This window comes from Dermacentor variabilis, chromosome 7, assembly GCF_050947875.1.
Source record: "Dermacentor variabilis isolate Ectoservices chromosome 7, ASM5094787v1, whole genome shotgun sequence".
NCBI classification, from domain to species: domain Eukaryota; kingdom Metazoa; phylum Arthropoda; class Arachnida; order Ixodida; family Ixodidae; genus Dermacentor; species Dermacentor variabilis.
In genome coordinates, this window is record NC_134574.1 from 62403256 (window position 1) to 62430962 (window position 27707).

The 27707-nt window shown below is 48.2% G+C and overlaps 1 long non-coding RNA gene across 1 annotated transcript in view; it reads right to left on the reverse strand.

The window, feature by feature from the left end:
• The window catches only part of LOC142589084 (uncharacterized), a 92565-nt gene extending 65063 nt beyond the window's left edge, over positions 1-27502 (reverse strand). The window contains exon 1 of the long non-coding RNA XR_012829818.1: positions 27427-27502. This is a non-coding gene — a long non-coding RNA (uncharacterized LOC142589084). The remainder of the gene's footprint in view (positions 1-27426) is intronic.
• Between the last annotated feature and the right edge of the window lie 205 nt (positions 27503-27707).

Below are 27707 nucleotides of genomic sequence, written 5' to 3' on the forward strand. Positions count from 1 at the left end.
TGGGACATAAAATTACGCCGCTTCCAGCACTACACGCGTGAAGAAGTGCAGATGAAAAGACCCCGCATCTCTGCTCGCCTTATCTTGCAACCACAGCCGATTACATCAATGATTAGGCGGGGGACCGCGCACGCGCTCAAAAAACGCCAATGTATGAAAGCCTCTAAACCTACAGCTAGAATAGAACTGGCAGAACTTTCCAAGTTAATCAACAAGCGTAAGAAAGCTGACATAAGGAAGTATAATATGGATAGAATTGAACATGCTCTCAGGAACGGAGGAAGCCTAAAATTCGTGAAGGAGAAACTAGGAATAGGCAAGAATCAGATGTATACGGTAAGAGACAAAGCCGGCAATATCATTGCTAATATGAATGAGATTGTTCAAGTGGCTGAGGAGTTTTATAGAGATTTACACAGTACCAGTGGCACCCACGAAGATACTGCGAGAGAGAATAGTCTAGAGGAATGCTAAATCCCACAAGTAACACCGGGAGAAGTAAAGAACGCCTTGGGAGCTATTCAAAGGGAGAAGGCAGCTGGGGAGGATCAAGCAACAGCAGATTTGTTGAAGGATGGTGGGCAGATTGCTCAAGAAAAACTGGCCACCCTGTATACGCAATGTCTCATGACTTCGAGTGTACCGGAATCTTGGAAGAATGCCAGCATAACGTTAACCCATAAGAAACGGGACGCCAAAGCCTTGAAAAATTATACACCGATCAGCTTACTGTCCGTTGCCTACAAAGTAATAACTAAGGTAATGAGAAATAGAATCAGGAATATCTTAGACTTCTGCCAACCAAAGGACCAGGCAGTATTCCGTAAAGGCCACTCAACAATAGACCATACTCACACTATCGATCAGGTGACAGAGAAATTTGCGGAATATAACCAACCCTTATATATAGCTTCCATTGATTACCAGGAAGCGTTTGATTCAGTCGAAACATCAGCAGTCATGCAGGCAATATGGAGTCAGGGTGTAGACGAGCAGTATGTAAAAATACTGAAAGATATCTATAGCGGCTCCAAAGCCACCGTAGTCCTCCACAAAGAAAGCAACAAAACCTCAATAAAATGATCCTCAGGCAGGGAGACACGATCTCTCCAACGCTTTCAGAACGTGTTTACAGGAGGTATTCAGACACCTGGATTGGGAAGGACTGGGGATAAGAGTTAATGGAGAATACCTTAGTAATTTGCGATTCCCTGATGATATTGCCTTGCTAAGTAACTCAGGGGACCAACTGCAATGCATGCTCTACTGACCTGGAACCGCAAAGTGGAAGGGTAGGTCTAAAATTTAACCTGCAGAAAATTAAAGTAATGTTTAACAGTCTCGGAAGAGAACAGCAGTGTACGATCGGTAGCGAGACACTGCAAGTGGTAAGGGAATACATCTAGTTAGGGCAGGTAGTGGCCGCGGATCCGGATCATGAGACTGAAATAATCAGAAGAATAAAAATGGGCAGGGCATTCTGAGATCATGAACAGCAGGTCGCCATTATCCGTCAAGAGAAAAGTGTATAACATCTGTGTCTTACCTGTACTCACCTACGGGGAAGGAATCTGGAGGCTTACGAAAAGGGTCCTGCTTAAATTGAGGAAAATGCAACGGGCTATGGAAAGAAGAATGATGGCTGTAACGTTAAGGGGGGATAAGAAGAGAGCAGACTGGGTGAGGGAACTCATGCGAGTTAGTGACATCTTCATGTAATGAAGAGGGGAGATAACCGATGGTTATTAAGGCCTACGAACTGCATTCCAAGAGAAGGGAAGAGTAGCAGGGGGCGACAGAAAGCTAGGTGGGCCGATGAGATTAAGAAGTTTGCAGGGACAAAATGGCCACAACATGGCGCCTGATGCGATTTCGCTATCAAGTGGTCTGGGTGCCTGGAAGGAAATCATCCCGGCAGACGCATTCTATTGTATACAACTTCGAAAAGCTACACCTGAAGCGGACTAATCTTGTTTTGCAGAAGTCCGGTATTTCTTGAAAGTTGAATATTTCGCTTTCGCTGTGGAATACTCAGCGCATTATAAAAAGAACAGGAAACGGATCCAACTTGCCGCCTCTTGGGAAAATACTACACCATAGGCAGGCCGAAAAGGTTCCCGGTACCAATTTCAAATCATGTCTCAGTTACAGACCCGCTGACTACTTCAATGACTTAACACTGGACACCAGTTAGATACAGAGCTCTTGCTCGCCAAAGCATGTGTTAGTCTGGTTTGAACCATTATCTGACAAATACTACTGAGATGTCACAAATGCTTGCAACAGTAACGGCAATTTCCAAGGCGATTTGGCCTACAGACACCGGAGAATTCGTGGCAACATGTAGGCACAAAATTTTTTGAAATTTATAATGGACTTTCCTGTTAGTGGTAGACTATCCCTCCCTCTTTCGAGAAATTAATCAGCTGCCACCCACTGTTGCGTCCAGCGTCATCACTTGCTTTATTGTAATCTGTTTTGTGTCATGGCATACAGGAGACCATTACCTCCCATATAGGTCTCGATTTTCCATGAGATTTTCTGTAACGAGCTCAATAAAGTAAAGATTGACGCACGCTGTAAGGAGGCCAAGATACACACAGGCAAATGGTGAAGCGGAAAGAATGGCAGAGATCGTCAAGGTTATGTTTAAAAAATGGAAATGACCGCCCTTTGCGCCCATGGCTCACCGCAGCACACTGGCAACGAATGGACTGAGTCTTGCCCAAATAATAATCTCCGGAAGAATACGCATATGACTGCCAATAATTCCCGCCCCCCCCCCCTACTTATCGCTCTGCACCATGTCAGGCAGTGAACACTTATATGGTAATAAAGAGACTAGGCAGCAACAGCACAACTATTTCGACAATCTTCACGCGGAAAACCTGTCACGAAGAGCCGTCCAGCCAACAGTGAGTTGGTTACTGACCTAAATGCTACCGCAGCATGCTCAACATGGCGAGTGCTGCAAAGTCGTATTTTGCGCAAACCGGAAAGGGCATGCTTCCGAGTAACCGCAAGTTCTTGATAAAATATGCACGAACCTGGTCAGGGACATGTACTCCCTACGTGAAACAGTCAACAGCGGCAAGTCATAAGGTTACCAACCTGAAAGTCGCTCAACTCAGGGGATCACTTAGGAGCACGTGAAACGAACGTGCTCCAATAATTAACGCGTTTTGGCCACGAGGCGTACGAGCGAGCGTGAGATGGATTGTTCCGCAATACGGGAAATTTCTGATAATAGAACGCCAACAAGTTAGAACAATCCCAGGTACATCGCTCTCCTCTTCCTTTTTTCTAATGAAAAATGTGCTGATAGCACTAACTTGTCTCGTTACACGAAGCACTCGCTTCACGACGCTTTTTACATAAATATTCCGGCCTCCACCTTGCCTGCAAAAAGCTTCTCATTTCATCTATTTCATTAACAGCAAATACCACTTTTATAGCGTTATTGTTACAAGTGTCAATGGAAAAAAAGTGTGTTTGTGGGATGTATGGAAATGCAATCACGACGTCGTATAGGAGGCGAGGGGTGGGATAGTTTAGAAAAGAATTTGCATATAATGATTTGTACGCGTTGCTTCTCTGTTGTGCCCTCCGTCAGCCTATTGAACAGGCTAACTATCCCGCTACGACGGCGACAAGCGCATTGGTGCTGCGCAGTGACTGTTTTCTCCTTCCGTGTCTCGTTACAACTGGAACTTATAGCTCGCGCTACTCTACATCCCTCTGCCCGTCTCCGACTGATGCCTTTTTTCTCCCACTGTCCCCCTTGCCCTACAAACACGGTACTCGGTCTGCCTCTTGCCCTATATCTTTGCGGATAAGGCTGCTGTAAATCTGTTATAGCACCTAGAAAAAGTCAATCACTGCCACCATTGTCCCTTTCGGTTTGAGATATCTCCTATGCGTCCTTTCCCCTAAGAATGGCCTAACACGCTGTCTGCTGTCTTCACCATCAGTGTTGAAATGTCGCTTTTAAATGCGTAAACATCTATATTGTTAGCAAATGGGAAAAATTATCCGCTTGTCCTCCCTGTGGGACGATAAATTTCAAGATATGCTCCGCTGCAGCGAGCGAATTTGCTTTCGTGCTACCTCTCGCATCAACGCGAAAACAGCGAGAACACAGCGCGGACGATGCTATCAGCATTCGCCGCACTGTGTCCCAGTCACAGATGGCTTTCAAGACAGGGGCCCACGCGGCAGCACCATACACAGCCGCCGCCGGTTTAGGTTTGGTCACGCTTGATAATTGTTCGACGCGGCGGGATGAGACGCTAAAGAGCGATACCGGCCTATAATAATCTGAACGTCATCAGCGCATCTGGCACCGCAAGTTGCAGCAGTTTGCTTGCCTCCTCAATTCACCTCGCGCCGCCACCCGTAGCAATTCGCGTCGCCGCAGTGATGCCGCTTATACTGGTCGGATTAGGTTTCTTAGCATTCAAAATGACACCGGGCTGTGTGGAGATCTGCAGGTGGCACGAACGCGCCCCGCCCCATACTTAGACAACTCCCTAGATTATTCTCGACGCCAGTTTTTTTTTTTGATCCATAATGAAGACCGGTGCACCGGTCTAGAATATTGAAATGAAGCACATATTGTTGTTACCTTGTAGCAGCGCTCAAGTGCTAAACACACACACACACACACACACACACACACACACACACACACACACACACACATATATATATATATATATATATATATATATATATATATATATATATATATATATATATATGTCACGAGCCATAGCAGGCGGCGCTTGGTGCGTAATTCTCACGCGCCTTGGCACGAAACCAACAACACAGATCGGCACTGAGCTCGCGAGGAGCTGTCGAGGAAGGAAGAAGGACTTTGGAGTCCCTTCCTGATCTGCACTTTTTCTGGAGGCACCTTTCGCCGCCCCGAAACCCACAGAAACTGACAGCCAGAACAGCACGTTACATTTGGCGCCCGACAGCTCGGGGTGAAGAATGCACTCAAAGGAGCAGAAAATATTTCACGCGTGTCTAACCCCTTAGGTGAAGAAGCTCGCTACCGACTTAATGTTTCGCGGCAAACTCCTGATCGCAGTTTGAGAAATATTTCACTGCCTGGTTTATTCAGACTGATTTTTGTTTCAGAACATTCGAGCTCCAGCTAAGGATTTCACAAGGATGCACCACCACGCAATGATGACGAATATCGATTCACAGCTTTGGTTGATGTGAAGGCAGCGTTCCGCGCCGTTAAACATACAGTGGGGTATAATCTCTAGGAAGCGAATGTTCGGAGCTACAGGAAGAGCTGAAGAGTCGTGCACAATCTTTGCATACCGCAAGTAGTAGCTCATGGAACAATGTTATTATACAGTATTGCAACAGAAGTTACAGGTCAACATAGCTAAGCTTTGAGGCAATGCCAATAATCATTTATCTGACAAGAATTTTAACAACCTGTATGACATGATAAACTTTTTTTCTGCTCTTCGAGCAGAGCAGAACTTCTGTCGAAAGCGTTTAACTTCTTGTTACGGTTGAGCCTCCCACTCCGCCGAACGCGGAATGCGCCGTTTTGGCAAAGCGTTCGCCTCGCAAGTCTGCGCGGAATCGTCAACGCAAGGAAAGCATAGAGTCGAGCGGTTCCTCAGAGAACCATATGCCACAGAGAAACTTGCCTCATAGGCAATATGAGGACGTAAAGCCAAGAGGTGCCTTGAAAAAGCCTCCAGAATTCGTAAACTGTGCTTGAGCTACTTTAGCAGTGGACATTTCGTCACACAGTGTCGGGTACTGGTAACTGCAGAGTTTTTCAAGTGGGAGGAGAAATTTGAGTCCACCAGTTGAAAACAGCTCGGAAACGGTCAACTCATGACGCCAATACCCGCGCGCAGTCTTCATTGATTGAGCAACTATCTTGTGCTAGGGGAGCAGGTATTTTTTCGTTCCCGTCATCATCATCGGCCAAACGTTTAAAGACATCTTGGACTCAGGAGCTGTTAAAAGATTGATAGCTACACCACTGGATGAGAGACTCAAACTAGCTATTGGGCGTCATCGTAGCTTTATGTAGAAGCAAGCTGCCATCACTTGAAAAACTTGCGTGAAGTCAAATTTGTTGTACCAGTGGACGGCCAGACATCACAGCATAAAATTGCCATGGGTACGAGGTTACCTCATGAGGAAGTGCTTCTAGGCGACGACTTCCTACGGTCCTCAAAAGCCATCATTGACTGGGGTTCGCAAAGCTTGGCCATGTCTGTTCCTAAGATGTAATAAAAGGTCCACCTCATTAGCGAGCAAGCAGTACCTGCGTTATTATGGAAGTTAGTTCCAGTGCAATAGCATTGTGTCTCCAGCGACAAAGATTGATGGTCATCACAGGGAAAAAGCTCTTGTACGACCGCTATTCAGTCATTGCGAAGCCAATGGGTATGGATGCATCACGAAAGTAGTCAATGTTTTATTGATGAACTGTTCATCTCAAGCCCTCCTACTTCCATCTTTCATGACAGTAAGAGTCGAAGAAGAAGCATGTTGAACAGAAGACATTGAAAGTTCTGTAGAAGAATCTGAACAGGTCCTAGAAATTTTATGCCTGCCTTCTCCTGAGGACCTTCGAAAACTACCAACCTACGAAGTTTTTCACCCGCAGCATGTCTCAATCCAAATTAGCAACGTCAACTTTTATGTTTTAACACCGTTATGCTCAAGTGAGCAGCTGGTCCTGAAGGAGTTAGTGCAACATGTTCTTTAGTTTGCACAATCAAGTACGGATGTCGATTTCTGCAAAGTTGAGCAACGTTGCATTCCAACTGGTGATGCAAAGCCGATATCCTAACGACCTCACAGAATGTCTCCTGCGCAGCGTGACCTCATCAAGAGTCTGATCGATGGCAACATAGTCCGGCTTTCACGGAGTCCTTAGGCTTCGCCGCGGGCCCTAGTGCCGAGGAAAGACCGGATAACGCACATGTGCGTCGGTTGTCGACGGCTCAACGCAGTTACTGAAGGTATTGTTCGCCTGTTTCGAAGGAGTGAAGATGCCCTGCAGGCGCTCATCGGGAGCAAGTACTCTTCTTTCATGGACTTCCTGTCTGGTTTTTCTCGGAGAGCCGTGCATCCGGAAGACATACAGAAGATGGCTTTTGTGACACCTTGGGGTCTCTTCGAATTCCCACGGATGCCGTTTGGCCTTAAAGGCGCTCCTTTCACGTGTAAACGAGCTGCGGGGACAATCACTGCCAGAATTCGGTACAATAATGCCGTCGTCTGCAATAATAATTGCATAGTCTTCAATCGGATGTTTGAAGGCTACGTTTTGCCCCTGAGGGACATCTTTTCAAGGTTCTAGAAAGCTGCTTTGAAGTTTAAACCACAGAAGCGTTTCTTCGTTTGCACTGCTCTTAATTGCCTTGGACATGTTGTCATAAAAGATTGTGTAAGTCCTGACCCATCGAAATTGGCATCTGTCCAGATGTTTCGGCCTCCTCGAGCCGTGCAGGAACTCTAGTCATTCATCAGGCTCGCGTCGTAGTTTAGGGAGTCTATCCCTAACCACAGTGTTATTGCTGCACTTGTACAATTCCTCCTAAAGAAGAATTGCACTGTTTTCTGCTAAGGGGACCACCAAGGCACATTTGAGACAATAAAATGCTCTTTATGTGAGCCGCCTGTCCTTAAGCTGTTCTCGGAGAAGCCTGAATTCGGTGTCCAAGTACACACTGATGCATCTCAGCTCGGCTTAGGAGGTCTGTTGCTGCAAGAGAATAAAAAGAGGCGATATCGCCCTGTATGATACCTGAGCAGGGCCCATGAAGGCGCATAGCTTAATTACTCTTCGACGCAGCTAGGAGCTCTTGCCATGAAATGGTCGTTAAAAGTGTTGCGACCATACTTGATTAGTCGCTAATTCCAAGTTGTCAGTTACATACACGCGCTTTGGGGGATTTCGCGCTGCAAGGAAGGCAATCAACTTCTTCGTTTGCTGGTTTTACAGGAATTCGACATTGACGTCACCTAACACTCAGGAATCCTGCACAGGCCACCAGATTGTATCTCGAGGATACCTCCCGTTGTTCCGGAGGAAAGCCAAATCTTTACAGTATCCCATACATCATTGCGATACTATAGCAACATGAGTGACGAAGAGCGTCAGAGTGCATATTGCGCTAAAGTCCTTTTTTCTAAAGTCTTTTTCAAAACAAGAGAACCGAGCCCAAAAGAATTTTTTGATCCACAATGAGGTGTTGTGCAGGAGCGATCAAGTTCCGGTCAGCAGCAGATTTCTACTCTGCTTTCGTTCTGAGCGACAGGCTGACGTCCTTCGCGAAATGCATGAAGGAAGGTGCGGAGGCTATATGGGCATCAAAAGAACAATCGAAACGCTGACGTCGAAATACAACTGGCCACAGCTTTATGTGGATGTTAAACGGTATGGGAGCGACTGTGACCTTTGTCTGAGGATGAAGATGTCGACATCGGTACCTTATGGATTACCGCAATCCATAGAGGTGCACAGCCCTTTCCATGCAGTTGCAATGGACATAATAGGACCCTTCAAGAGGTCCAGATGATATAAATAGATCATTGTTCCCATTGACTACCTCTCAAATTTCGTTGAGGCAGAACCCTTGAGGAATATAGAAGCTACGACAATTCGAAAGTTCATTGGGCACATAATCGCCTAGAATCACGGATGCCCAGCCACGATCATTACAAACAGCGATACTCAAATGATGTCACCATCTACTGAACTTACCTCAAGTGTCGCGGCATCACACATGCTGCCACTATCACATGTAATCCTGCAGCGAATGGCTTGTGCGAAACGGCGAACAAGACAATCAAGCAGATGATTGCCACTACTACAGCCGGAGTAGAAAAGTGGGCCGATGTAATACCATATGTTGTATTTTGCTACAACAACGGGTACAAGCACAGGGTTCGCGAAACTCCATTCGTGGTGTATGGTAGACATTCAGTGCTTCCAATAGATGGTGTTTACAGCCAACGAGAACTTTAACTGAAAGAAGAGTGTAGTTATGGCGCAGTAGTGCGTGAAAGACTGCAAAAAGCTAGATAGCTTGCGGTCACGTACATCAGAGTGGTGCAATAATAACAGGGCTACATCAACGAGCACGGGCAAGGATGTTGTGTTCGAAAGACGTCAACTAGTGCTTCCTAAAGATCTACCATTCGGTGCTCAATCGACCACATGGTATAATGGCCCTCACAGGATAGTGAACAGATTGTCTCCCGTGAGCTACGAGATCGAACTCGCCGATAATATGGGTACGGACATAGTCCATGTTGAAAATTTGAAGGCCTATCTGAACCCAACGGCAGAGATGGAACAACCTCGTGCTTCGGCCTAAGCTGTACATGTGCCAGAAGCAGTGAGGATGCAGTGCCATATGTGGCGCAGTATAGTGCCAGTGATTGTATTTATTTTTGTGTGTGAAAATGGGACGACAATGCTTGCCCTTGTAAATAGTTGCTGTTTTACTATCGTGAATGCTACGTGTTGTGTAGTTAGCATTATATTCAGTCGGGATGACTTGTTTCAAAACACGGGAATGTAACGAGCGATAGAAGGCGACCCTTGGTGCGTACCTGTGTCGCGCCTTAGTGCGCAGAAGACAACGAAGATCAGCGCCGAGCTCGCGCGCGTGAGGAGTGCTCGAGGAAGAACGAAAAGGGCTGAGCAGTCCCTCCCTGGTCTCTCCTGTGTCATGATGCGTCCTATGCCGCCCCGCAACCCATAGAAAGCAACCGCCACAACGGCAAGTCAATATATATATATATATATATATATATATATGTATATTGTCCCGTGGTCGTGACGTCTGAGAACACAGTAGCAATACTGTTAAACACCAAACTAACTTTTATTGGGCGAACCTGTGCCCACAAACGGGTCTACACTTATAGCACAACGATAGCGGCGAAGACGGTCGGCGATCGTCGAAAATCTGGTCAGCGGGTCAAGCGCGTCGGCTTTTATAGAGAAGTCGTCGAACGTTCCAGACTAATCGTTCGGACCCGCGTGCCTTCCACAAAGTTCTACACCATTCGCGTCAGGTTGATGAAATCAGATAACATAATGTTCGGCGACAACAGACAGCGGATAGAAGCATCGATAACTTTCCAGAAACTTCGGATACATGCAGGCGCGTCCCACGCTGTGCGATTACATTTGTTAGGCGGCGAAACGTGGTTGCCCGATACAGATTAGTACACGTGTCAATACCCCCCGTTCATAAAGCATCGTCTCGATGCTACAAATCTAAGAGAGCGAAACAGAAAAGGACACTTATTAAACATAAGTAACAAAACAACGAAAAGAAACAAAGTCCAAAGGTCTGTTACGCGAAGCCCCATAGTTCCTTAACGCTGGTAGTACGGCTTGAGTCGCACAACGTGGACTATTTCAGGTCGTGAGCGGCGCCGCCGTGATAGCGAAATGCCGTCTGGCACGACCTCATAGTCCAGTGCGCCAATACGTCGGATGATCTTGTACGGTCCGAAATAGCGACGCAAAAGCTTCTCGCTCAGTCCTCGTCGGCGTATAGGGGTCCAAATACAAACACGGTCACCGGGTTGGTACTCGACAAAGCGTCGTCGCAGGTTGTAGTGTCGGCTGTCGATCCTCTGCTGGTTCTTTATTCGCAGGCGGGCGAGCTGTCGGGCTTCTTTGGCGCGCTGGAGATAGGTAGCGACGTCAAGGTTCTCCTCGTCAGTGATGTGCGGCAGCATGGCGTCGAGCGTCGTCGTCGGGTTCCTGCCGTAGACCACCTTGAACGGCGTGATCTGTGTTGTTTCTTGCACCGCCGTGTTGTAAGCGAATGTTACGTACGGCAGGACGGCATCCGAGGTCTGGTGTTCGACGTCGACGTACATCGCTAGCATGCCGGCGAGGGTCTTATTCAACCGCTCCGTAAGACCATTCGTCTGCGGATGGTAGGCCGTTGTCCTCCTGTGCCTTGTCTGACTGTGTTTCAGAATGGCTTGGGTGAGCTCCGCTGTAAAGGCCGTTCCTCTGTCAGTGATGAGGACTTCTGGGGCGCCATGTCGCGGCAGGATGTTTTCGACAAAGAATTTCGCCACTTCGGCTGCGCTACCTTTCGGCAGCGCTTTAGTTTCAGCGAAGCGGGTGAGGTAGTCCGTCGCCACGACGATCCACTTATTTCCGGTTGTTGACGTCTGAAAGGGCCCAGCAAGTCCATCCCGATCTGCTGCAATGGTCGGAAAGGAGGCTCGATTGGCTGTAGTAATCCGGCTGGCCTTGTCGGCGGTGTCTTGCGTCGCTGACGGTCTCGGCATGTTCTGACATAACGGGCGACGTCGGCGGTCAGGCGCGGCCAATAATACTTTTCTTGTATTCTCGATAGTGTCCGGGAAAATCCGAGGTGTCCAGCGGTCGGATCGTCATGTAGGGTGTGCAATAATTCTGGACGAAGTCCTGACGGGACAACAAGAAGGTAGTTGGCGTGGACTGATGAGAAGTTCTTCACGAGTAGATTGTTTTGAAGCGTGAAGGAAGATAATCCGCGCTTAAATGCCCTCGGGACAACGTCGGTGTGCCCTTCCAAATATTCGACGAGGCCTTTTAGCTCCGGGTCTGCCCGTTGCTGTTCAGCGAAGGCTTCCGCACTTATCCTTCCAAGGAAGGCGTCGTCATTCTCGTCGTCTTGCGGCGGCGGGTCAATGGGGGCGCGTGATAAGCAATCGGCATCGGAGTGTTTTCGTCCGGACTTGTAGGTTACAGTGATGTCTTATTCTTGTAGTCTGAGGCTCCATCGCGCCCGTCGTCCTGAAGGATCGTTTATATTCGCTAGCCAACACAACGCGTGATGGTCACTGACAACTTTGAATGGCCTGCCATAAAGATAAGGGCGAAATTTAGCTGTAGCCCAAACGATGGCGAGGGATTCCTTTTCGGTCGTAGAATAGTTGCCTTCCGCTTTTGACAGCGACCGGCTAGCGTAAGCTATCACTTGTTCGACTCCGTTTCTCCTCTGGACTAGAACGGCGCCGAGGCCTAGGCTACTAGCGTCAGTATGGATTTCTGTATCGGCGTACTCGTCGAAGTGCGCAAGTACTGGCGGCGACTGCATCCGTCGTTTGAGTTCTTCAAATGCGTCGGCCTGCGGCGTTTCCCACTTGAACTCAACATCACATTTAGTTAGACGTGTCAACGGCTCGGCGATGTGTGAAAAGTCCTTGACAAAGCGCCTGTAGTAGGCACACATGCCAAGGGATCTACGCACTGCCTTCTTGTTGATCGGTTGCGGGAACTGTGCGATGGCAGCTGTCTTGTGCGGGTGTGGACGGACACCAGATTTGCTGATTACATGGCCTAGGAACAGAAGCTCATCGTAAGCGAAGCGGCATTTTTCCGGCTTCAGAGTAAGCCCTGACGACTTGATGGCCTCTAGTACTGTCGCAAGCCACTTGAGGTGATCGTCGAAATTTTCGGCGAAGACGACGACGTCATTCAAGTAAACGAGACAAGTCTGCCACTTCAATCCTGCTAACACCGTGTCCATGATGCGCTGGAACGTTGCAGGTGCCGAGCACAGTCCGAATGGCACAACCTTGAACTCGCAGAGGCCGTCTGGGGTGATGAAGGCGGTCTTTTCGCGATCTCTTTCGTCGACTTCTATTTGCCAATAGCCAGACTTGAGGTCCATCGACGCGAAGTATTTAGCGTCGCAGAGCCGATCCAATGCGTCGTCTACTCGTGGGAGGGGGTATACGTCCTTCTTCGTGATCTTGTTCAGACGACGATAATCGACGCAGAAACGTAGGGTTCCGTCCTTTTTCTTTACCAGGATAACAGGGAATGCCCACGCGCTTTTCGACGGCTGGATGATGTCGTTGCTCAGCATTTCCTCGACTTGTTCTCTTATAGCTGCACGTTCTCGCGGCGAAACTCGGTAAGGACTCTGGCGGATTGGTCGAGCGCACTCCTCGGTGATTAAGCGATGCTTGGCGACTGGTGTTTGTCGAATCCTCGACGACGTCAAAAAGCAGCCTTTGTATCGTCGGAGTAGACTTCTGAGCTGCTATTGCTTAATCACGGGGAGACTAGGATTAATGTCGTAGTCTGGTTCGGGAACAATAGTCGTCGGGGTAGATGCGGCGGAATCCGATAGGACAAACGCATTACTGGTTTCCAGAATTTCCTCGATGTACGCGATCGTCGTGCCCTTGCTGATGTGCTTGAACTCCTGGCTGAAGTTTGTCAGCAACACTTCAGTTTTCCCTCCATGCATTCGATCGATCCCTCTTGCGACGCAAATTTCACGGTCTAGCAGTAGACGTTGGTCGCCTTCGATGACGCCTTCTACGTCAGCGGTTGTTTCGGTGCCGACCGAAATAACAATGCTGGAGCGAGGCGGGATGCTCACTTGGTCTTCGAGCACACTCAAGGCGTGGTGAATACGAGGGCTCCCCGGCAGTGTCGCTTTATCTTCGGACAGCGTTATTGACTTCGACTTCAGGTCGATGATTGCGCCGTGTTGGTTCAGGAAGTCCATACCGAGAATGACGTCTCGTGAACAATGTTGGAGGATAACGAAGGTAGCAGGGTAAGTCCTGTCATGAATGGTTATTCTTGCCATGCAGATTCCAGTCGGCGTGACGAGGTGTCGTCCAGCGCTTCGAATTTGAGGGCCTTCCCATGCAGTTTTAACTTTCTTCAACTGCGCGGCGATGGGTCCACTCATGACGGAGTAATCGGCTCCTGTGTCCACTAAAGCGGTGACTGCGTGGCCGTCGAGAAGCATGTCGAGGTCGGTGGTTCTTTGTCTGGCGTTGCAGTTAGGTCTCGGAGTCGGATCACGGCTGCGTCGTGTTGAACTGAAGCTGGAACGTCGCGTCGTCAGGTCGTCTTTAGTCGTCGTATTCTTTGCCTCCAGACTTCGTCGGGACGGCGGCATGTCTTTATGTCGTCGAGGTAGTTTCTTCGGTGTCTTCGTCGGCGGCGGAGGATCTTCGTCAGTTCGACGAACAGCAACCGCACCTCCATCGGTTGCTGCTTTTAGTTTTCCGGATACGGGATCACTGACCGGCCCCGGGCTGGGCCAGTGTATGGTCGGCGCTGCGGCGACAGGTAGCGACCTGGTGATGGCGAACGCGACGGTCGTCGAGAGCTCCACTGAGTAGCGGCGAGGTAGTCGGCGATATCGCGAGGGCGTTCACCTTGCTGCGGGCGCGGAGCGTTCAAAGCGAAACCTAGCAGTCCCATCTTCCGGTATGGGCATCGTCGGTAGACGTGACCCACTTCTCCGCAGTGGTAGCAGAGCGGGCGGTGGTCAGGAGCGCGCCAAACGTCTGTCTTCCTCGGGTAGCTGCGCTGGGCGACGGGTGGGCGTGCTGGCGGCGGCGGTGGTGGTCGACTGAATTGCGGCGTTACGGGGCCCTGGCGCGGTCGTGTAGGGAGATCCTGACGGCGGGCGACGGCCGCGTAGGTCATCGCTTGCGGCTGAGGCTGCGGCGATTCAGGGTCTACTCCGAGTTGTTGTTGGAGCTGCTCACGTACGGCGTCGGCAATCGAAGCCACTTGAGGCTGTGATGATGGGAACAGCTTCTGTAGCTCCTCCCGCACGACAGCTCGGATAGTCTCGCGTAGGTCATCGGTGGCCAGTGACTGAACTCCGCCGTAGTTTGTCGAGTGCGTGCGGCGATCGAATTGCCGGTTTCGCATCTCGAGTGTCTTCTCGATGCTGGTGGCCTCGCGAAAAAACTCGTCGACGGTCTTCGGTGGGCTTCGTATCTTTCCGGCAAAAAGTTCCTCCTTCACACCACGCATGAGTAGGCGGACTTTCTTCTCCTCGGGCATTTCAGGGTCGGCGTGGCGGAAGAGACGGCTCATTTCCTCCGTGAAGACCGCGGTTGTCTCATTAGGTAGCTGCACCCAGGTTTCTAATAGCGCTTGGGCTCGTTCTCGGCGCACGACGCTTGCGAATGTCTGCAGGAAGCCGCTACGGAAAGGTTCCCAGGTCGTTAAGGTGGCTTCTCGGTTCTCGAACCACGTCCTGGCTGCGTCTTCCAATGCGAAGAAAACATGTAGCAGTTTGTCGTCGCTGTTCCAGTTGGTAAACGCAGCGACTCTCTCATACGTCTCTAGCCAGCTTTCCGGGTCCTCGAAAGTTGAACCGCGGAACGTCGGAGGCTCCCTGGGCTGCTGCAGCACGACGGGGGACATTGGGGCTGCCATTGGGGTGGACTTGGTGGCGATCTTCCTTGTCGTCTCAGGCAAAAGTCCGTGCTCCGGGGGCAGTCCTTGCAGCCTGCGGCGACCTCGCTGGTTCATGGCGACGTTGGTGTCTTCCGCGTGAGGACTTGGGTCACGGCTTTGGGGGGGCGTCCGGTACATGAACGCAAAGCACCTCCACCAGATGTCACGTGGTCATGACGTCTAAGAACACAGTAGCAATACTGTTAAACACAAAACTGACTTTTATTGGGCGAACGTGTGCCCACAAAAGAGTCTACACTTATAGCACAACGATAGCGGCGAACACGGTCGGCGATCGTCGAAAATCTGATCAGCGGGTCAAGCGCGTTGCCTTTTATAGAGCATTCGTCGAATGTTCCAGACTAATCGTTCGGACCCGCGTGCCTGCCACAAAGTTCTACAACATTCGCGTCAGGTGATGAAATCAGATAACATAAGGTTCGGCGACAACAGACAGCGGATAGAAGCATCGATCACTTTCCAGAAACTTCGGATACATACAGGCGCGTCCCACGCTGTGCGAGAACATTTGTTAGGCGGCGAAACGTGGTTGCCCGATACAGATAAGTACATGTGTCACTATATATATATATATATATATATATATATATATATATATATATATATATATACATTGTAACAGACACGAAAAGCACGGACAAGCAGATAGAAGAGAAGAAGACGAGAACGAGGACTTTGAGAGGCCGGGCTGCACTACGATCATCGTCCGTCTCCTGTAAATAAAATCATTTCTTCACAACTCTTCGTAACAGTTGTGGTGGAGGTGCGGGGTAATCGACACCCAAAGACGGAGGGTCAACCAGAAGTGCTTCGACGGAGCCGCACCTTGCTGGACTCCCGCCGAATCTACCGGAGTTGAATATGTCCCACGACGCAGACTAACAATGGCCCATTCCAACTGCTGCGCTGACAAGTACCGTTCTACAACTGAGAGATGCGCGTCCCTTTGCCGGAAGATCGGACAAATACGTCGAGGAATGACTCATCCATTATCACCGGGTGACTGGCGCCAACAAGTCGACCAGCGCTTCTCAGCTTTCGAACTTCGTGTTCTTTCTAACGGATACTGCGTTGTTGTGGTTCGACAATCAGGAAGAAACGTTCACAACATGGGGAAGATTTGTTTCGGAAATCAAAGAGCGATTCGGCGACTCCGCGACGAAAAAGGAAAGGGCAAAACAGGCGCTACTGCAGCATGCGCAAATACCAGGCGAAACCCGCACGACCCTACATTGAGGCGGTAATAAAACTGTGTAGGATGGTGGACTCTGGAATGTCTGAGGAAGACAAAGCCGGACACATTGTGGGTGTTGTCACGCTCGGGTTGTCCCTCTCGCTCTGCTCGCCATCTTTAGGGGTCTGAGAGGGTGTTGCGGCGCGCGCCCTCTCTCTCCTCTTTTTCAATGCTTTAACTTTCGTGTATCTTGTCGAAGCTTCTAGCCTCCGTTGATTGCGTTGGCTGTCTGCTTCGTATGTGCTTTCTCCCTCCATAGAAGCTGTTGCAGGGCGGAGCTGCTCCTTTTCTGGCTTTGGGGATGCGTGGCTCGGGCTTTAGATTTTGCGTACTTTTGTGAAAAAGCCCAACGTGCAAGTTTAGTCAAGTACAATTAGTGGCGTCATGAATATCAACAAGTACATTCACTCATCCTAAAATAAATGAGAAAACGTGAATACAAACTTGCGCGGATATTTACACGTGTCCTTATCTTTATCGGGCGACCGCGTTTCGCCGCCTAACAAATGTAATGGCACAGCGCGGGACGCGCCTGAATCTATGCGAAGTTTCTGGAAAGTTATCGATGCATCTACCCGGCTGTCTGTTGTCGCCGAACCTTGTGTTATCTGATTTCATCGCGTGACGCGAACGGTGTAGAATTTTGTGGAAGGCACGCGGGTCCGAACGATTAGTCTGGAACATTCGACGACTGCTGTATAAAAGCCGACGCGCTTGATCCGCTGATGAGATTTTCGACGATCGCCGACCGTGTTCGCCGCTATCCTTGTGCTATAAGTGTAGCCTGTTTTTGTGGGCACAGAAAGTTAGTTTTGTCTTTAACAGTATTGCTACTGCGTTCTTGAACGTCACCACCACGTGACAATATAGTGACGCTATAAGGCGACTACAAAAAAATGAAGAAAAAAACGTAGGTGGCTTGTGAATACCCTCATGGGAACACGTGCCCATTCTGTCGTGTCTACAATGGAGGAAAGACGTAGTCAGTGCCATGTATGCTAAAGGAGTGAGATGTTAACAAAGAGCATCCAAGGGTTTGCAGCTGCCAGCAGAGTGTTTCATTTGTGCTTTGTTTGAAATTACTGCAACTTTTATGCGACAGCGAAGAAATTGAATGCAGGCCGAGCTGGTTATAGGACATCTGTACTTTGACCTATAGAGACCTCTGAGTTCCACGAACAGCCTTCCATTGCAATCTTTCGACAAGAGGTGTCCTTTCTGTTTCGGGCAAGCTGTTTCTTATATAAAGTATTAGCTTGAATAAAAATGAAGCGCAAGATATTTAAAAAATTATATGACATGGTGGCAGTAATAAACATCAAAAGAACAGAAGCGTGAGAATATTTTCGAATAAATGATATACTCATCACTTCGTCAACATGCGGTATAATATATGTCTTATATTAGCTTTAGTAAAAGCACCAGGCAACGAGGAAAAATGTTCATTGACACTCCAAACATGTCACCAAAATGTCCTTTGTTAGTTAGGCATAGAGGTGAGCCTACCTATGCTCTCATTTATTCCGCTTAAAAGTGAGCGCAACTTGCGTATCAGAAATGACTCGCAAGTTTCTCGGTCGGTGGGGAATCCTAATTTCAATTTAGTGGCCTTCATATTTTTTGAAAACGTGCCCTAGCATATTCAAGGGTTTGAATACGGGGAGCAGCGGTACGGATTTTACAGATGATTTGAGATTATAAACACAAAGTCTCAAACGGATATCCATTTGTGCGATTTATTGTGCGCGGCAAATGGTGTATTGGCGAAATACGAACCCACGTCTTCGCATTACGCGTGCGATTCTCTTACCTACTGAGCTATCGCGGTGCCATTATACCACTGACTTTCTGCCGTATTTACGCTTATAACTGCTTGAACTAACCCTGGCACGGCTGGCCAGCACCATTCACGGTCTGTGTGTCAATACATATATATATATATATATATATATATATATATATATATGCACTTGCATGTTGCGGGCGCACGTACGAAAAATAAATGATGCCCTATTGCGCACGTTTCGGCCGTGGTCGGCCTGCTTCAGGAAATACAGGACATGCTAATGGGCTGCGCCTAAATAGATACATGGCATAGGGGGTCCCCTCCATGAGCTTGTCCCCTGACAATACGCACTGTTGCTGTGAGAGGTTTGCAATCGTGAAGAATCGTCCGTACATGTCAAAAAATACGAAAAAACGCGACAAATGGGGGTGCTGCGACAATTGTCGCAGCATTTTTCTTAGCCACAAGGAGCACGTGATGATATTTTTTTCAATTCGCCAAGCTGGGCAATTAACAAAGATCGTTTAACTAACTTGTAAAATGTTAACTCTTGCGATACTAATGTTCTTGCGCTTGTTGAGAAATATCGGATTATTTAATGTTTGCAAAGATAACCACGTGACTGCCGGCTAAGGCGCCGCGCTTTTAGGGCCCTCAAATGTAAGCTGAACGAAACTGCAAATGCTACTCCGCGCACAGACTTCGATTGAACAGGCGGGGAGTAATTGCGTTGAATGTTATGCGACGAAAGAGGTGTACAGCTGCAAGAAAAAGCTTTAACAAAAAAGCAAAAGCCACGCGCGAATGCGATATGGGACCGGAGGCAGCATTTGACGGTGCGCAGGTTTTTTTTTTCTCACCAGTAAAGAAAAACGATGGAAGTGGCGAGGCTGACAGTGCGATGAAAAACGGAGATAAAAGCTCTGCTGCCACTGGTCCAGATCCGGAAAAGTTTGCCCCCTTCGCAGTTTCCCTGTCCCATGTTGTGCTTCTCACGTGCGCTGCTTCGTCGACCTGTGTTCTTACTTTTGCCGTTTCATCCAAAACTTCAACGACGTTGCTCGGCCTTTGACAGATCTTCTAAAGATGAACACGCCATTCTCATGAGGCCGGAGCAGATTCACGCTTTCACCGCTCTAATCGGGCTCTGACCACTCCTCCCACGCTTGCCCACTTTGATCCAACTGCACCGACCGAAGTCCACAGTGACCCAATAGCAGAATGGTACCGAGTGCGTGTTAGCTTACGCCAGCCGCCTGCTGTCACTTCCCGAGAGAAATTACTCCATCACCGAGCGGGAGTGCTTGGCTTTAGTTTGGGCTGTAGCCAAGTTGCGGCCATACTTCTACGGAGGGGTTGACATACGGGCCAGTTGGTGCGTAGTTGAAGGAAAAAAAGCAGTCACAAAAGACACAAGACATGTTCACACCATGCAAACCAGTCGTTGTCGTGTGAACATCTCTTCTTTTTCTTTGTCTTTTGTGACTGTTTTTCTTTTTCGTTCAACATAGTTGCATGGCCATACGTTTTCGGTCGTTACCGACAACCACGCCCTCTGTTGGCTGTCGTCCCTCCACGACCCAGCAGGACGGCTTTGTCGTTGGGCTTTGCGGCTACAGGAATTTTCATTTATTCTCAGCTACAAGTCTGCGCGTATGCACAAGTACGCTGACTGCCTTTTGCATCACCCCGTGAATCATGCTGACTCTGTTGCGCATGATCCGGTGATCTGCGTGATGTCTTTTAGTGAAATGACGGGCATACGCGTTTAACAACAATGCGACGAATCCTTACAGGTCATCATTGCCAGAGTGCAATCTGGCAGCACCGACCTCACGTGCCACATTTTCGTGCTGTACGATGGCATCCTCTGCCACCGCATCATCAATCCTGACGGCGCTGAGTTGCTCCTTGGCCTTCCTCATCATCTGCGATCCGTCGTTCTCGAAAGCTTCACGTTGAACCGACGGCGGCACACCTTGGAGTTTTGTTAACATACGACTGCGCACGACGCCGATTCTTCTCGCCGGGGCCGCTACGCCTCAGTGCATCGTTATGTCGCAACTTTCTAGTTGTGTCAGCGCTGGAAGAATCCTCCCCTGCCACCTGTCGGACGAATCCATCTAATTAAAGTTCCCTCTCAACCATTCTTTCGCGCAGCCGTTGACCTGTTTGTCATTTTCCGACGACCACTAAGGGAAAAAGCAGAACGCCGTCGCCAGGCGACATGCTACGTGATGAAAAACGCGTTGCCGACTAGTTGGCAACTGACGTCGCCGATTTTCTCCTCCTCAATGGCATCCTCCAACACGGTACGCCTCGGCAGTTACTTAGAGACCTCGGCCGCGCGTTCTTGGCTCGAGTTTTCGACGACCTCCTCTGCTCTTTTGCCACTGAGCACAAGCTGTCTACCGCCTACCACCCACAAACGAACGGTCTTACGGAACGTCTCAACGGAACACTCACAGAGATGCTGTGGATCTACGTCTCCAACGATCACCGCCATTGGGACGCTACCTTGGCCTACGTGACATTCGCGTATAACTCTTCCCGACATGACAGCGCAGGCTATTCACCCTTTTATCTTTTGTATGGTCACGACCCTAAATTGTCGTTTGACACCATCCTACCTTCTGTGCCACCTGTTGCAACTGAGTACGTTCGAAAAGTCATCGGTCGCGCTCACATGGTGCGTAAAGTTGCCCGACCTCGTTTATTAGCTTCCCAGCATTTACAGAAAGAGATTTACGACCGGTGCCATGGCGATGTGAAGTTCGCACCAGGTGCTTGGGTGCTCCTGCTGTCCCCATTTCGGTGGGTCGGCCTCTCGCCGAAGCTCTCTCTTACTACACAGGCCTTATGAAGTCTTACGTCAAGTTAACGACGTCAATTACGAGACCTCGCCATTATAGTTTGATGTGTCCTCAAGTCCGACGTCCTATTGACATTGTGGACGTTTCGTGGCGGAAGCCGTACTTGGGTCTCAGTTCTTCGCGTAACATCTGCCGAGACGGCGCTTCAGCACCCGTGGGTCCTGTTAAGGAAGGATAAAAGAAGAGAAAGAAAGAACATCGCGAGACGCTGGCTGCTGCGAGTTGTTGCTGGTCACCGATCTTAACCCCATTGACTCTGTTTTTATATATATTGTAAATACAGTCTCTCTATACTCCCAATATATACGTAGAACATTATTCAATACATTCACTTCCCCTCCGGAAAGGAGCCATCCTGGCGATTTAGGAACAGGACACGACAACAGGGACATAGTAGGGCTTTGGCCGGTGTATATGCACTACCTCACGCTCTCGGCGTCGTTGATGTGAAGACGACTCAGGCGGCTCGATGACATAATTTACCGGTGAAGTTTACTTGACCACACGGTAAAGGCTGTGGGACTTCGACGCAAAATTCATGGACTGACCGGGGCTTGTTGACGGGTTCCAGAGCCATACAACGCAGTTGGGGTATAAAACATTCGAGCCTTCGAGACAGCGCGATGGTGTTTCTGGTGGTGCTGATCAGCACACGAGGCAGCGAACAATCTGGAGGCGCACTTGAGCTTATTTAGCGGCTTGAGAGATTGTCGTCGTCTCAATCACGTCAAGGTGATACGGAAGGATGGTTTCATGCGTGCACAAGGGCTCGTGACCATAAAGTAATAAGTATGGAGAGGAATATACAGAGTGACATTATAAAGGCGTTCGTCACAAAGGGAAGAGCACGGTCGCAATTTAGAGTGGTTGGAAGCGACGTACATCGCCATCACATCGTCCAGTGTTTGATTAAATCCTCCTGTCAAACCGTTCGTTTCAGCATAGTAGGGAGGGGTGGTTTGGTTAACAATGTGTCATTGCTTCGGAACCGTTTCTAAAACGTCCAGCAAAAAGACACGCCTTCGGTCGCTAAGCCGCTCCCGTGATGCACCATGCCGTATAATGATTTGTTCTAAAATGAAGGAGGGAACGTCACTTGCCGATGCAGATAGCGACGGCGAAGACTCTGCGTATCCCCTGTGATGGTCGTTGGCAACGATTATTCAGCGGTTGCCAGCAGGAGTAATGGGAAGTGGTCCGTACAAGTCCATGCCGACGCGGTCAAAAGGGTGCGCGGGACAACTCAAAGGCTGTAGAGGAGCGGTTGCACGACAGGCACGTTTGTTAGGCCGCTGGCAAGCGAGACAAGAACTGATGAAGCGGCGGACGAAGCGGTGCATTCCGCGCCAATAGTAGCGGAGGCGAAGGCGGGGTAAATTTTCAATATTCCAGCATGTGCGCACTGTGGATAAGCGTAGAAGGTGGCCCCTACGCCAAAATGCAGATGGCGGGGAATTACCAAGAGCCACTTGCGTCCATAGGAAAGACAGCTGCGACAATATAGCAAACGATCGTGAAAAACGAAGTGGGGCGCTTGACGGTGTATTTCCCGTGAGAAAGGTCGCAGCGTGGATTGAACCAACATGTCTAAACGGGAAGCAAGTCAGGAGTCATTCCTTTGTTCCTGAAGCATGTCGTTAATTTCTAAGGAGAACACGTCTTAGGGAGACACAGACAGGGTGACAACACCAGCTGGGAGAGGTGAGCTGGACAGAGCGTTCGCATCAGAATGTTTGCGTTCCGATCGGTAAATGACGCGGATGTCGTACTCCTGGAGCCGTAATGTCCAACGGGGGAGTCGATCAGATGGATCTTTCAAGGAGGAAAGCCAACAAAACTCATGATGATCTGTAACCTTGTCGAATGGGCGGCCGTAAAGGTAAGGGCGATACTTTCCTATGGCCCATAATATGGCTAGGCACTCTTTTTCCGTTACCGAATAGTCGGCTTAGGCTTTATTCAGCGCAACGCTGGCGTAAGCAATGACGTACTCGTTAAATAAAGGTATAGACAGGGCAAGCGCAGGGCCGACGCCAACCCCGCTAGCGTCTTTGTTGATCTCAGTCGGGGTGAATGTGTCAAATGTCACAGAATTGGAGGTGAAGTAAGTAGGGCGCTCAGTTTGGCGAATGCGTCGTCGCATGCTTGTGGACATGCCCAAAGGTCGCGGCTGCTGCGAAGAAGCTCAGTCAAAGGTGCTATGATGGAGGCAAAGTTACGAAAGAAGCGACTAAAATATGAACAAAGGCCGAGTATCGTGCGAAGTTCTTTCATTGTGGTCGGTTTAGGGAAACCTGAAACCGCACGCAGTTTAGTTGGATCCGGAAGGATGCCATCTTGGGGGAAGACATGGCCAAGAATGGCAGCTTCCATACAGAAAAGCAGCATTTCTTTAACTTTTGTCGTAGGCAAGTGGAAATGAGGCATGTGAGGACAGCTTCCAGGGTTTCGAAGTGCCTCTTGAAATCACGCCAAAAAATCACGATGTCGTACAGGCAACTTAGGCACGTCTGCCACTGAGGCCGCGGAAGATGTTATCGATCATGCGCTCAAAAGTGGCAGCCGCGTTGCAGAGCCCCAGTGGCATCATATTGAATTCATATAAGCCATCTAGAGTAACAAATGCCATCTTAGGACGGTCGGCCTCAGCCATAGGGACTTGCCAGCAGCCAGAGCGCGTGTAACGAAGAAAAGAATTTGGCTCCTTGTAAGCAGTCCAAGGCGTCATCTATGCGAGGCAGTGTATAGACGTCCTTGCGCGCGTTGTTCAGCGGGCGGTAGTCAACGCAGAACCTTACTGAGCCGTCCATTTTCTTTATGAGAACAACCAGTGATGCCCATGAACTAGGTAAGGTCTGTATGACGCCGCGCTGAAGCATGTCATCAACTTGTTCTTGGATAAAGCGGCGCTCAGAGACTGACACACGATACGGGTGCTGACGTAAATGAGCTTGGAGACCTGTGTCGATGTGGTAATCTACGGCTGTAATACGGCCCAAAGAATTTGTAACTAATCGCAGCTGGGGCAAAAGCGTTCAGGTAAGGAGGTGTGTGCAGGTTGCGGCTGCATAAGATGGGCGTTGACACATCTAGAGAAGACGTCAGTAACGGATGGCGGAGAGGGTAGAACAGAAGAATCAATGGCACCAATCTGAAGAGAAGACGGTGGTAATGAAACGACTTATATAGAAAATCGATCGCGATTTTCTAAACTGCCTAGATACTCGCCGCACTGTAAAGTGTAGGGGCAGGAAAATGGATAGGAAACATAGATGGCAGTGCAAGTGTCGTCATTTGTGAGTACAGCGAAGGGAACCAGAAGACACTTGCAACGGACAGCGGTCTCTCAAGGAGTAAAAATGTACGGTTGAGCCAGTAGGGACGTCACTAGAAGGAGGTTGTGTGGAACGGGTTGTAGGGAACCGCCAACCTCCACCAGATATAATGGAAAGTTTCGAATTTACTCTTTTCATAAAACAGACACTGTCGTAGTAAGCGAAGCGACACAGGCAGGGAACAGCGCAAAAGCCTCGAGCTTCTCAATCGTCATCTTGTTTTTGCCTAAGTGGCATACTCCGCTTCCTCAAGTAGCGATAGTATTCTTCACTACAATCGTTGCACTTTTTTAACAAAACGCCCTTTTATGCAATGAATCCCAAAGCTTACTGGGAGAGCGATGCATTCTATCGCAGATTTTTAGAACGCATATTTTTAATGCTGTGTCATCCTGAGAATTCATTCTGAGTGGATATGGGGGGGGGGCGCCTTTACTGCTCACGGCCGACAATTCTTAAGTTGCAATATTTGCCGTGAAGTATGTGATTCAATACCTAATTAACAAGAACTTGTTAAATATGTAAGTATCCATTTATGATTTTCTTGCCAAACTTGTCCGCCTCAGAGAGTAATACAGCTCAAGAAGTGAAACTATGGTACATGCTACGCGTGATTGTGGAGGATTCTGTTTACCATAAAACGAAGCAGCCTACACATATTTGTATCGCAACATGTAACCCAAAAAACGTATTCTATATGATTGCTATGAGAATGATATAGACACTCAAGGCGCGTGCCAACAATCGGTGTCGCCGTGATGTTCCGTGTAAAGTCAAAGTGCGATAACATCGTAGTCGCGCACCGTCTCCTTCGTGTACGAGTGAAACCGGGCGAACGTTAGCCGAGAACGGTGGCTTGATCTCGCGCGCACAAGGCAGGAAGGTGCAAAGAAAGTGCGCGTCTTGTATGGCATTCCAGGCAGGGGTAGGGCGTTCTACTTCGGCGGCAGCTGCGTGCAAGTACAAGTGGATCTTTTCATGGTAGCGATTTGGAATGGGAACTGAGTTTGGGGGCTTCGAGGGGGCTTCATGTCCTCTTTGTTCTTGTCGCTTACTTCACGTTGAAGCGAGAGGCAGCACAAATGTCACTTCGCTCGCTGCTGCTGACACGTTTCCTCGCGCCAGCGTATTGACAGGGAGTGTCCTCGGTCATTGAATGATGTGTGTTCATGTCGGCGTCTGAGCGCGTGACACCTAGCTCGTTTTTTTCCTTCGTAAGCGCATGTTTAGAACTTTATACGACCAATAACCTTATAACCTTCTTATAACCGACTTATAACCTTCTAAAATTTGCTATTGTAATCGATGGTACGCCTTTCGAGCGAAACATTGACTTTGTCTGTACATTGTGAGAGCGATGAGTGTCCAGATAGATTGGTCCAGGTAAATTACAAGTGCATATTATAAACGCTATACAAATGAAGCACACGTTCTACTGGAGACCAAGTCTTGTTGCACCAGTGAATTTTGCTTCTAGGTTGAATTTGGCATGTATCAGGTCTATAAATATAAATATAAATATAAATATATAATATAAATATAAATATATATATATATATATATATATATATATATATATATATATATATATATATATATAAATTCATGCCTAGGGGTAGAATAAAAGTTATTTTTGAATAGTATCTGCACTTATGAATAGAGCCGTTCTGTGCGGCATTTTCCTGATTTGAAAAAAAAAGATAACAGGTATTTCACAATGTTTCAGTAGGGTTAAGCTTGCGAAAGTACCTATGTTTAATAACAAATTTGCGTCATACATATTGAAGCGTTTGCAAAGTCTTGGGTAGAATTCGCATAATGGTACCAAAGTTCCCAAGTATTTCAAAAAGCATCAGCACTTCCTTACACTGCTTAGCTGCTTGTGTATGAATTACTGGGATTCCATACATCCGCAAAGGTGTTTTTTATGGATAGCCCATACTCTGCAGCACACTGCCATCAATTAAGCAGAAGTTTAAACTTGATGTTCTTCAAGACATAACAAATGTAAACGACGGCTGTTCTAACAAGTGGTTATTTTTCTGCGTTTGTCAAACCACTTTTACAATAGTACACCTAAACAATGAGGTATTTGCAAGGCGGTTATTGCGACGTTTCTTCTTAGAAGTATGCGCACACTCGCGTTCAATATTAGCTCCAATATTGGTGCCCATCTTTGTTAGGTACTCCGATTCTGCCCGGCGGCCCCCATCGACATACGACAAATTTCAGGCCTAAACAAAATTAAGATTGCTGGAACTTAGTAAAGCTACACTTGCTGTACCGGAGCTGTCGTGTAGTCTTGTAGCTCCTTCAAGCAGGGGCACTGGTGCTGCTGTGTATTGCGAACATGACTACACACACAGAGAAGCATCTTAGGCTTTGGCGCTTAGGAAACTGTATACCCAACTGACTCTTCAAAACAAAAATTTAATATGATCAGTTTCTGCGAGCTGCTACGACATTATTCGTATTAAATTAGTTGGGGTAATATTTTCTTGTTAACATTCAATAGAAGGAGGCTGTGACTTCACCGCTAAGCGAAATCGCTCTAGATTTAGGCTTGAACGACGGCAAACAAAAGAAGTTTGTAATATTACCTACACATTTTTTATTTTACACGGAACTTTGTATAAAATTAAATTTTGTGATTTTACCTGAAAAAACTACGATTTGATTATGAGGCAGCCGTATGGAGGAACTCCGTGAATTTCGACCGCCTGAGGATCTTTAACCTGCACCCAATTCACGGCACACGGGCGCGTTCGCATTTAGGCGCATCGAAATCCAGCCGCCGTGGGCGGCACTTCATCCTACGACCTCATGCTTGTCAGCGCAATTCCAGAGCCGCGAGGCCACCGCGAGGGGTAAAACTTAGGCTAGATGTGCTGTTAGAAAAGTGCATGAAGTACTGAAAGCTGTTGGCTTACGTCTTCTTCCTGAAGTGAGAGTCAGTGCAACGCAGATGAAGATAGCAAACAGCATAGGTTTCATCCTTTAGCGGCTGCAAAAAAAAAGAAAAGAAACGAACAGAATAATTTGTGTACGTTTTTAGAAAAGCTTATATGTTTTTGGATGGTTGAGTTTTATCTACATAAAGTCAAAACTTGAATAAATGTTCTGCAATAGCCTAGTCCTAATAAGATGCCTGTAAATAATGCTCTTGAGATAACTTGACTGAGTGAAGATATTTCGCCATAAGCGTGGTTTC